The sequence below is a fragment of the Dreissena polymorpha genome, chromosome 6 (genome assembly GCF_020536995.1).
Source record: "Dreissena polymorpha isolate Duluth1 chromosome 6, UMN_Dpol_1.0, whole genome shotgun sequence".
Lineage (NCBI taxonomy): Eukaryota > Metazoa > Mollusca > Bivalvia > Myida > Dreissenidae > Dreissena > Dreissena polymorpha.
The window spans coordinates 69,640,189-69,653,609 of NC_068360.1; the positions used below are offsets into that span (position 1 = coordinate 69,640,189).

At 31.5% G+C, this 13,421-nt stretch overlaps 2 protein-coding genes across 3 annotated transcripts in view; both read left to right on the forward strand.

Moving 5' to 3' along the window:
* Positions 1-13,421, forward strand: part of LOC127833333 (uncharacterized) — a 333,207-nt gene that overhangs the window by 250,662 nt on the left and 69,124 nt on the right. The window lies entirely within an intron of this gene.
* LOC127833334 (uncharacterized) overlaps positions 3,049-13,421 on the forward strand; it is a 79,497-nt gene continuing 69,124 nt past the window's right edge. Inside the window, exons 1-2 of the mRNA XM_052358512.1 lie at positions 3,049-3,141; positions 10,160-10,218. The gene's annotated coding sequence lies outside the window, so the exon portion shown is untranslated. The remainder of the gene's footprint in view (positions 3,142-10,159; positions 10,219-13,421) is intronic.

The window sequence follows — 13,421 nt, forward strand, 5'->3', positions numbered from 1 at the left end:
ATGTCGGTCGGTCGGTCCGTCAACCAGATGGTTTCCGGATAATAACTCAAGAATGCTTAGGCCTAGGATCATGAAACTTAAAAGGTACATTGATCATGACTGGCAGATGATCCCTATTGATTTTCAGATCACTAGGTCAAAGGTCAAGGTCACAGTGACTTGAAATAGTAAAATGGTTTCCGGATGATAACTCAAGAATGCTTAGGCCTAGGATCATGCAACTTCATAGGTACATTGATCATGACTGGCCGATGACCCCTATTGATATTCAAGTCACTAGGTCAAAGGTGAAGGTCACAGTGACTCAAAATAGTAAAATAGTTTTCCGATTGATAACTCAAGAACGCTTAGGCCTAGGATCATGAAACTTTATAGGTACATTGATCATGACTGACAGATGACCCCTATTGATTTTCAGGTCACTAGGTCAAAGGTCAAGGTCACAGTGACTCGAAATAGTAAAATTGTTTCCTAATGATAACTCAAGAATGCTTACGCCTAGGATCATGAAACTTCATAGGAACATTGATCATGACTGGCAGATGACCCCTATGGATTTTTAGGTCACTACGTCAAAGGTCAAGGTCACAATGACGTAAAACAGAAACATGGTTTCCGGATGATAACTCAAAAATGCTTACGCCTAGGATCATTAAACTTCATAGGAACATTGATCATGACTGGCAGATGACCCCTATTGATTTTCAGGTCACTGGGTCAAAGGTCAACGTCACAGTGACTCGAAATAGTGAAATGGTTTCCGGATGATAACTCAAGATTGCTTACACCTTAGTCCTAGGATCATGAAACTTTATAGGTACATTGACCATGACTGGCAGATGACCCCTATTAATTTTCAGGTCACTAGGTCAAAGGTCAAGGTCACAGTGACTCGAAATAGTAAAATGGTTTCCGGATGATAACTCAAGATTGCTTACACCTTAGTCCTAGGATCATGAAACTTTATAGGTACATTGACCATGACTGGCAGATGACCCCTATTAACTTTCAGGTCACTAGGTCAAAGGTCAAGGTCACAGTGACTCGAATCAGTTAAATGGTTTCTTGATGATAACTCAAGAATTATTAGGCCTAGGATCATGAAACTACATAGATACATTAATCATGACTGGCAGGTCACAGTGACAAAAAACGTATTCACACCATGGCTGCCACTACAACTGACAGCCCATATGGGGGCATGCATGTTTTACAAACAGCCCTTGTTTAAATTACTTTATTGAGTTATGCTTTTTATCAATCAGATAACTGTACAGGTAATTATATATATCGGATATGTATTTAACCAAAGCATGAACATATATATTATTATTGACTACCCAACCGATAAAGCTTAATTTTGAGCGTTTCTTATCTACAATAATTGCTGTTTGGATCGTTATTTTTTATGGAAATATATTACTTTTGCTTAGGCTAAAATAGGGTAGGAACATTATTTAATATTTTACACATGCATACTATTCATGTATTTCTATATTGACAACAATAACACTGGGCTTCTAGGATCAGAGACATGAACCCGTTTTATTAGTGGTTACGCTTTTCCTGTAAGAGAGCGAATGTTAACCATTCAACTAAAAACCACAACACGTCAAATCATCAAGCTGAAACTCCGGTGAAACTAAACGGGGTTAATGATTGCCATACCTCGCACGTAGCCAAACACTTATCGCAACAAAAACATCTCTTTAAACAAAGCAGCTTAACAATTTAAATCGTAACGTCGGTGCTCGTTGTTATAAACAAACCACTCAATCATACAGGCAAAACTAACGATTTAAGTGTATATCCTTTTCATCTTGACTACGTGATAACCACAGATTATCTGTTTTGCAAGCGATTTCAAAAACAGCCCAAGCATAGTGTAGGGTTCATGTATGTCATATATACTTCGTTTAAAGTATTCACAATCTTGACATTAATAATAACTTTTGAGGCTTATGTCCTTAAACCGTTCCATGGGAACATTGACATTTGATTTAAGTGGCAACATATTATGGGAAGACGAAAAACACTACACATGGACTTTGTCATCTTTGGCCAAGAACGATCACCGTTAACGGTGTTATAAAGACTTCCTAATCCATGCAATGCAAATTGAAACTGCGAAATGTGCTTTATATTAATAAATCAAGTTTTCTTAATTGAATGCGATGCTACATTGCACTATAATAGAAATATGACATCAATATAGCCCAAGTCATTTTTTTAAGTTGTTGAATAAACATGAAACGTCTTGACAAGAAATTATAGTTTTCTGGGAAAGACTGCAATATTTCCACTTATTAGGCTAGACTGAAATATATCTGAGGTAGTTATTGCAAGCGCATTTATACAGGAGTGTATTTCGGAATAAAGTCATTAATCACATGAACACATCAACTGTATCCCGTCTTGAATATTAAAAATCGTTTCAACAATTTGCATTACACCTTAAGGTAAACACACGCATGTTTCTAGTAACAAAAGTACCTTGATATAATCGTTAGAATTATTAATTAAAACACATACATTTTGTTACATAGTTCATGTTGGTTACAAACATTCAAATCGCGATCCTAAATGTTAACTCACAATATTGAAGTTCAATTATACAATGGAGATGATACGCCAGGATGATACTTAACAGACATTTTCATTTTTAAGGAGTGTACTTGTGCGGTATGTTTTTCATGTGAATTAGTCATTAAATCATGAAAATAAAATGATTTGTTGCGTGTATTAAATTAACATTTATTTTAAAACACATAATGCTTCATTAAATCATTACTATCATATTTGCAATCGTTGGTCTCCTTCAAAAGCAAAAAAAAAAGCGAAATGTGAGGTGTAACGTGTCTGGACAAAACCTTCAGTATTTTTGTGGGAAAAGCAACCCGTTTGAGCAAGTAAAGTGTTATATCCTGTGTAGTGTAAAGATCTTATTAAGCAAGAACGATGAGTCATGACTTTAAAACTTGATAACGCCAAGTGTATACGTGTTTCCGCCGAGCTGACATACATGCGCATTACAATAAAAACCTGTATCGAGTTTATGCTTAAGATTGTGAAACTTCAATCTAAAAGTCGTAGGATTTTTGCAAACAACAATACCACATGTGTTAATTTCAGGATTTTAATGTAGGTATATAACACAAATTCTTATAGCCGGTTTATTGTGAGAATTATGTTAATCTCAACCAAACGATATTTAACTCAAGTAAACAATATGTTAAGTTATATAAGAGTTAAACTTAAAGCCACACAACTTGCCTCTGACCTTGAATTAAAATACATTTTAATCAATACATATAGATTCAATTTGAAAGTGTGCAAAATTGTCATTAAATATATTGCCTAGGTAGCAAGTAATTTATTATTTTCAAACAGTACCGCTTTTAAAACCGAAAGAAGGATTTCTATACGTATACGTCCATTTCGACAAGCGCGAATATTTTTAAGTTTTAAAGCGTAAAAAGACGGATTTCTAGATTGTTACCACCAGATATATTCTAATTCGCATAGTTGAAATTAAATCTATAGCCTAGTTAGCAAGTAATTTATTATTTTTCAAACGGTACCGCTTTTAAAACCGAAAGTAGGATTTCTATACGTATACGTCCATTTCGACAAACGCGATTATGTGTAAGTTTTAAAGCGCACAAAGCCGGATTTCTACCTTGTAACCACCAAATATATTCTAATTGGCATAGATAAAATATGTTTATCATTTATACGTAAATTTACTATGCCAAATAAGGTGTGTGGCTTTAACAGATTACAATGTTAGACCCTTTATACTTTCGATAATGTGTTCTATTGTGAACACCGGTTACCGAAGTAGAGGTTTTGTTTTACTCGTTAACCATACACATTGCTATTATTTGTAATGTTAATGAACTCAAATAATATGCGTACTTGAAATAATATGTGAGTGTGTTTTTGTTTTTATATTAATGTTTATTAATTATTTTGTCTGACCAGGATTCTTCCCGGACAAGATGCGTCATGAGCACAATTAATGTACAGTTTCGGTTAGTGGTAGTATAACTCCCTTATGGATGATTCAATTCAGAAGTTTATTTGTATATGATTTGAAATTTAATCCACAGCCATCGGACTAACACGCGATAAAGCGTTGGAACATTGTGAAGTCTTGCGGCAGATCTTTGTAAATATGTTTAATGATTTGAGAATTAACTATAAGTGAAAGTTATAACAAAAACACATTTTCTATTTTTATTTCAAATCGTGTTATTACATATAGTTATAATCATTAAATTGTAGTATACTTGCCTATTTTAGTTGCTTTAAAAAATTTAGTATATGCTATTTACACAACTAGTTATGTAAAAAGGCATTTGCCACTATTTTTGCTATCACTCGTACCCTCACTTTGCATCAAAAATATTTCGCATAAGAATTTAAAAGAGAAGTATAGACTCATGCTAGTAAAAGACTAAATGGTTAAATATTTTATTACTTAGCATGGAACCGTCATTTTTTCCATAATTATTCGTACATAAACACACTCGTTATAACAACATGATGCACGACATATCATTTTTGCCTGCAAATCTATGTATATTTGCTATTGCATTACGGTATAAACAAAACTTATGTTTAACCAATTAACCGAGTATCTAGTACATGGATCGGCGTTTCTTAATAGTAAAATTTGTCTTCCATGCTCCAAACACTAAAATCCGAAATTCAAAAAAAAAGGTATATGCAAAAGTATGCATCGAATTATTTTTTTTGGCAAATAAAAGCATCATTCAAAGTCCGTAAAGGGAGATTTTTAAATGCACAGCCTTCGTCATTTTTCTTGATAAAAGCAAAGCGAGTGGTAAATGAATATCCGATATACAGATGGCACAAACTACTAACGACAGTACCGATACTTAATATTTCAAATGTACATTTGTTTACACCATATTTATCGTATTGCGCTGTTAAGTTGATATGTTTTGACTGTTTGCGAAATAAGGTAAAATCTAAGTTAACATAACGTTTTCGGATTAATTATAATTCATCTAATAGTATTTAATTAGGGTATTGTAATAAATAACTGTGTCAAGACATAAACAGGAAAGATGCCTATGTTAAATATTTGTACAACTCAACATGTTTTGCTTTTATATTTTACAATTAAAACCCGTCATGTAAAGGCTCTGTTGCGTGTTGTGATTTTATAATATGATCGTTTAAAACGTGTGCATATAGTTTCTTAGTAAATGAGCATTTGGTGAGATTGTTTAGTATTTTTTATAGGAAACGAGCCTTTATAAAGTATTCAAAACGAATGTCTAATATTTGATCATAGAGTACACCTTGTATTAGCAAACCGTGCTAAATTATCAGTTAACATATATCACGTCACGTCTCACATCATGGAAGAACCCTTTCAAAGAACATGAAACAAGTTACAATAGGACGATTCCCAAAGACGATATTTGTGTCAAATGCAGATACATTTAATTTAATGTATAATGCTGCATTTACTTTGTTACTGTTATTTGGAAGGTTCAACATTATCTCGACGTAAATGCAGAAGGAGGTGGATTTTCATGAGAGCACTATTGATATAAACTAGTTTAATAACTCAGTTAAATTTCCTCGGAGGTCATTTACGTTTCATTTAACATTTAGAAGTAATACACATCTCGTGTACACAACAAGATTTCGCCCCGGTGAGGTCATATTATGTAAGTTTTATTTATTATTTGTTTTATTTACAAAAATATTAGAATATATTTTATTTAAATTTCAGAAAAACATTGACATCAGCGATGACGGACCAAAATACTATTTTGAAAAGCGTTTCAATTTGGTGGCGATTTTTGGAGAACTAAAATGTTCGCGAAATAATTAGCAAATGTTATTATGCGACAATACTTGTTTGACGTTCACTCGGATTACAAAATTACCACCACGCTCCTAACTCTTATGATTGAATACTTATGAAAGAAAACCAAAACATAAAATAACCGAGATGAGCGGAGTCAATACCCAATCGACAATTGTGTGGTTATGAAAGATGACCTTAATATTACATTCAAAAGTCGATTTATCCAAACTAAAGTGTCTTTGAATGTCAATCAAATTTTGTATTTAAAATTTAATAAGTGTTTTTGAAATGCTGTCAAGCTGTCTGGTAAACTGTTTGTGCCAAATGGATACGTTTCTAAACAGTAAGTTTCACTTTAACTTTCCTCATATGATTTACTATTATTCAGGTATGATTCACATTTAGATGGCGGAATGATGCATTTGTTTTCATGATGAAAACAGCGTTAACTATTGTTATATAAAAACAAATGAAATGGGTTTATATTGACATGGACACTTAATTAGTTTAAGTAGTTTACAATGCTTTAACGGTTGTTTTGGTTTAATTCAACTAAGGCTAGTTATTATACTAAGTGTATATTCATCCGGTCTATAGTAAAGCAAAATGCCTACTGCCATACATTGTTTACATAAACATGTTCTTAACTTAACCATATTAAATAAGTGTATCAAATATATTTAAATAAAAAACGAGACATTTGAAAATAAATATCAAAATGAAAGAAAAATATAGCTCTTCAAGTGGGTATCAAACTCAGGACATAAGAGACATATGAAAACATTACTGGAGACACTGCTTAAACCAACAGCAATATCATGACTGGTAAAACATTTCAAATCTCAGGATATATATGTATATGTTTAAAAAAGTATTCGGATTTATGTTGTCTTTTAACAAGTTTAGTGTCATCATGTTTATCAACTTGACTTTTAATGGTTAAATGTCCCAAAAACTAAAAAATAAACGAATATATTTACATCTGAAAACGAAAGCAAAAATGGCGACCATGACCTTTCTGAGTCATGATATATTGTGTTTACCGTTTAATTAAATAAAAGAAGTTGTTTTAAATAATTGAGTGAAAATTTCCATCTGTTATTTATATCTCTCAACAAAATATATATCAAACGATGTCACTGTACAAAAGTGAACATGAAACGTTAATTTCATGTTTATAATTGACCAATATACAGTCTAAAAGAAATGACGAAAGGACACTATCATACTTAAAGTTATTATGTTTACACAGACGAAATTCTTGTTTAGGGAGTGTTACATAAATGCAACAAGGATGTCCTTGATAATCAGTATTGAGAACCCAAGTAATACAAATATAATATAATATAGGGTAAACCATAGCGTGGTTTTTTACACATTGGTGTGTTTTTAGTCCGACTGATGTTGGTGAAGTTAAATGAAACACACCATGTGTTACAATTTGTCAAATAGTCGGATACCATGGATTTGAAGATCTCTTAGATCAATGGCCCTACTAGCCCACATCTGGTACTTGGGAATAACGTGAACTTCACGCACCTGCAGAAAAGATTGTAAAATGCTTTCCGAAACAACTGTTAAAGTGTGTAAAGGTTTGTTACAATCGTCATTCTTGTCTATTCAAGTCCATTTATTCCAGATACCTTCACATACTAAAACAAATATATCTTATTTTAGAATTACATTCATGGGAAATCATGTCTATATGTATTGCAGGAATATTTAAAACACTGAATATATTTTACAACAGCCTAACAAATATGTGATCTTATAATGTTTTCCTATTCTGTAATATGATTAAAGAGATGTTCTATTTTAAGGTAGAAAGCTGTGTTGTCAATGTTACACAATCGATTTCAACACATACATTGAAAAACCAAAAACACATGGGATACAAAGGACTGTATTTCTACTGTTGTACAACAAAAGAAGCAGTTTAATGATCTCAATTTGCTTTACATCATGATAACTGGTTACATCTTTTTTCAAACACAAACTAAAATCAGACAAGCCACTGGGAGATTAAAAGTAGGACAGGGTCAATATGCAGAAGCTGTCAAGAAATATATGAACTTCTGGAGATGAAGTTTAATAACTTACTGTATACCACACCAACAGGAAACACTTGTCCTCTATCTTCAATGTCCGCGATATAAGAGGAGGAATAAGAATGCAGATGTTACAATGTCAACAATATGTGTCTATTTACAGCTCATCGTACTGCTTGTTGCTGTAACATTTTAAAATCATGTGCAGTATATGATTATATGCTATGACAATTATAGATTTAAGCGACAACTGCTGCAAGAACTCACTCATATTTATGGAATATGTTTGAATGTATAAGGCATTTTACATATGCTAATTTAATCATGCAGTTTTTAACAGTTTATAGTTTTATTTGTACAATAGCAACTTATTTAAATGCATGAATTTTATAATTAAAAAATGGTTACCATGGGAACCACAAACTTTTTACCAGTGTCGTGTAACTAACTCTTCAAAATTAATTAAATCCGTATTGATTATTGTATATTTTGTAAATGAGTAATGTGTATCATTAATTGAACGGTTAAATGAAAAATGAACAAAACAGAGTAATGTATGTATGTCTATGTATGTACTAAATTATCGGATATGTTTTTATTTCTATATCCATTGATAGTATCTATAAATTACTATTATATCTGAATTGCTAAGAGATTGCAAAATGCAATTTTCAAATATGTATTATTGTTTACAAGGTTTAATAATCATAACATTTAATGTCAACGCGTTTTAAATATATTATTTTATTTCCAATTCTTGTAAATAATTTATTTTGTGTATGAACATTAGTTTACATGGTGACAGTACAACTAAAACCTTTAGATACCTTGAAATCAATCACCGATAAAGTTTGGAAAAATGGAGATGCAAATTTTGGAATATATTGGTACGGTTTTTACCCAGACATGTTGCATTGTCATTTAATTTGTTAAAACTTGGTTATGGTTATTGTTAGTTATAACCCAAATGTACTGCAAATAAATTTAGAACAAATTAACACAAGAGTCCATATCTTTTGATATTGCCACGTCGACATTGTATTTGCAACAGGTGTGGAATAAAAATATTTTATCAGTTATTAAACAAAATACAAATTCAAATTTCTTTGTATACACTGAACAACCTAAATTTGAATAATGTGTGGTATTTCCAAGGTAACCACGAGAAATTCATAATATGTATAATGTTTTCTTATTCTTGAGTAGTTCTACTTATATAATGTTATAAAACAATATCTTATTGATTTATTCCGGCACTTGACGCTTTACTAGAAATGCATTTACTTATTTTATTCACATGACAATGAAACAAGAAATGTTTATGTTTGTGTTTTGATAGGCCTTTCTAAATAAGCCGATTTCACGTTAAGTTAAAAAATATGCCAAACATCGTAATGTTTCCGTGTTAAACATACATGGAGGCATCTGAAAATTATAAAAGAATTCAATCTCTACCATGTACCACGTTTTAACCAAACAATTCAAAACAAGCCTCGTGTATTAATTCACTTATGTATTTAGTTATGTACTTATTTTATATTTTAAATTAAACAATTCCTTATGTTATTTTCCGTTTCATTTAGCTAGTTATATACGACAGTTCGACATTTTTGTGATTATGTGTTTTTGTTTTTCACTGATTTAAAAATATTATTTTCTAGGTTTAAATAAGGTGAAATTAAAGGGGCCTTTTCACAGATTTTGGCATTTTTTAAACTTATTCATTAAATGCTTTATATTGATAAATGTAAACATTGGATCGTAAAAGCTCCAGTAAAAAATCAAGAATAAAATTAAAAAAAGGAAAAGAACATTGCCCGGAGCAGGTTTCGAACCAGTGACCCCTGGAGTCCTGCCAGAGTCCTGAAGTAAAAACGCTTTATCCTACTGAGCTATTCCGCCGAGAACACATGCTAAACGTATTTTATACCTTATATAAGCAATCTTCGTAGTTTCACAAAATTTAACGACAAAAACAGAACTCTCCAAATTATTCGATCGTTTCGCGTTGCAACGCTTTATAATTTTTAGGTTTTAAAATCGTCAAAAGATGCATATAATGGCTATATTAGAGCATGGTAAATGTTCAGTATTACTGTTTCCTCACAAATATCATAACCAAAACGAAAATTTGCGAATCTGAAACAACTTTTTTCAATTTTGTCAATTTACCAAAGCGTGAAAAGATCCCTTTAAGAATTTATCTTATTGTTCATTTTAAGTTTAAATCTTGTTTTGATGTTTGATTATTTTATTATAGGTAATATCATAAGGGGTAATTACGTGATAGTCAAGATGGTGACGTCCATGCCGAGACAGGTATTTTTCGCCGTTTAATACTCTTTATTACTTGTATTATTTTTGTAAATGTCGCTCCCTTTTCAGCCATATAAGCACGATCGTTATAAGCGTATATGTCGCATTAATATTCGATTAATATCTATTCGTATTAATACTTGAATTTACTCGCTTCGTAAATCCTAAGCGGGATGAGAAAATGTACGTGCTTAGTTTTAAGCAGGTAATACAGTTTTTGTTGATGTCTGGCAATCTGAATTTAAGTATATATTTACACTAGCGAGATATTGATAGTCAGAATCATAACAGGGGGCCATATGTATTAAAATCAGAAAGTAAATTTTTAAGAACGTATTTTTTATTTTGGTCTGTAGTATTCTATGCAATTACATGTAATCATAGTTTATGATGTCTTCGTTGAAATAAAGCCGATTATGGATCAGATTGGCGGTAAAATGATATTGTTTAAAGATATGTGAATATAGATAATGCGCGGTATGTGTTACTATATAGATCACGTTACCTAGGGAGACTTCTGAAAATCACAACTATGAGTCTTGGTGAGTTGTTCACGTTTTCGTACAGATCAAATGAACCTATCTGTATTCGAAACGTACAAGAACAAAATTAAATAGGTAGGAAAAAAGGCCATACACAGGATATCATGTCACTGAAATTATGATTGTTATGTGCCTGACAGCTTTACAACAGGTTTGGTAAATGAAGCAATACAAGGTGTATTCAATGAGGTAAGTGTAAGATAAACATCAACCGCACTTACAGTGCAACGCATCATAGCAGATTTAAGTTTTTATTTCGGGACAAAATGCTAAAACTAGCATTATCATATAAACATGATATGAAAGATGTGTATGTACGTTGGATGGCATCAAAAGAATTTGGCTAATTTACTTCTATTTTTTTTTTTTTTTTTTTTTTTTAAACTCATTAAATGTAAAAGTGTTTCATTAATGTTGCTTTTCCTTCAATTGGTACTTGTTGTAGTTTTTGTAGGTATAGCTGTTTATTTTGTATGTGAGCAAGTCCTGTAAAGCCACACCATGAGTATAGTTCCTCAATAACCAATGCTGTGTAGCCTCAATCTTGAAATAATTTGTTTTGTTGCATATAATTCACATTCGCGTTTTCAGCTTTAAAATGTATTTTGAACTAAAGGAAAATTAAAATCATGAAAACATATATCACTTCATCCAAATCACCAAATCCCCACAATACTAAATAAGCGATTGAATTGAATATTACATTATGGTTAAACGTTTGCTTAGTATTCTTATAGCTAGTGCCGCTTCAGTAAAGAAAACATATTTACTGCATACAATGGATTTACCTCAAAGTCTATGCTTTGTTTTTAACCATTGCTTTGTTATATTTACGGCTTATGTACACCGATCCACTACTATGTATCGTGTTAAAGCATACTTCAAATATGCAGAACAAAAGCTATGCGTCCTTGTATTACATGGCTTCAATATTACTCGAAATTTGCCCGGGTGCATTGCATTCAATAGTGGTAAACGTTTGTATAGTGTAGTAATGTTATTGTAAAGAAGAAAATGGTGCGCAGGTATGTTGTCTTATATATATATATCATAATTATAGGTACAATATATTACATTTTGCCACTCTTTCGGTTAGAACTCGTTTTAAATTAAAGAATTATCAACTTAAGCAAAACTATCAAATTAATGAATATCGAACAAGGGACACACTATGAGATTTAAGACGCAATTTTAGTGACAATTACGACATGTAGATTAGTGCCATTTGTATATTTAACTACAAGTTTCTCTACAAAATTGTTGCACATTATAAAAATAAACTGAACAATAATTTCATCAATACATAAGTATCTTACGAAAAAAATATATATTTATAACGCAAAACGATTGAATGATCTTGAGTGTTAATGTTGTCATCGTTATATTTTGTAGGAACACGTTGTTTGTTAGTATAAAATAAATATTGCATTATATGTTTTATTAACTCTGATGGCCAAATCGTTAAGACGCAACTCTTTAATGTAAAGTAACTGATTCGAGTCCATATTGAGTAGATATTTATATAATTGTTATTTATAACTAAAGAATCTATACCTATGTGGTTATTTGTCAATTTTAAGCATTTACTGACGAACTTTTGTTTCCAAAATGCAGAAATCTTTTAACAAGTCCCTAATACACGCTGAAAAATCAACAATTACAGTGACGCACATAACTGGCACATGTACATTGTTCCGAAAATGAATGTGTTGAGAAGCAAAAAAGGCTCTTAGCATCTAAGTAAATCAGGACGAAAGAATAATGACTTGTTGGGCAAAAATGTTAATCCCATATGTAAGGATTTTGGAAATTAAAATAGAACGCAAAGTACACTATCTGATTATCGAGGCATATTAGTATCCTACCAGTTATATTGGAGGAATCGCATGTCTTAATTTCTGTATAATTCTCTCTTTCTTATGATATGATATATATGTGCAATATAATATCGAAGTTAGTGCAGACATGACGTCAATATTGCTTCATTTGTTTGGGATTATTTACGCACTGGCTAGATTTAAACGTTTACTTGTCCTCGCCTCTGCTGCTGAGACTAAGGTTGCATTATTCTAAATTTAAGTTGAAACTAATTCATATCAATAACATATGAATGATATAAACTGTTGCTTTCACTTGGTATTTATTTATAAACATATTTTATAAAGTCGATGTCACAGAAACTAGAATAATATGATAACCAAAGCATGTTATATATTAAACTGTTCTCATATAGAGTAGTTGATGGCCGCTTTTTGTGTTTTTTGATTAAGTTGTTACTTTACAATTAGGTATTCTATACGTTTTCTTACACACTCTTTTGAAGTCAACATACATATTTTTAAATTCTATTTTTGTTACACTTAGAATTTACCCAATTATCAATTACTCTTATTTTTCGGAAATGTATATTGTTGTCAGAAACAAACCTGTTTGCGTTAATCCGACGACATATCACACATGTGTTTTTACTCTTAATAAAAGTCATAAAACCAAGCAAATTAATGTAATAAGTAACTGAAACTTTACCTTTTCGTTATTGTGGTCAACAGACATGCATATCAATAAAAGACAATTGCTTCACTCGATAATTAATGAAGGAATCAAAGTAAGGAAAATCATCTGGGCCATGCATTTGCGGTGTGTATCATTACCGGAACAACTGCA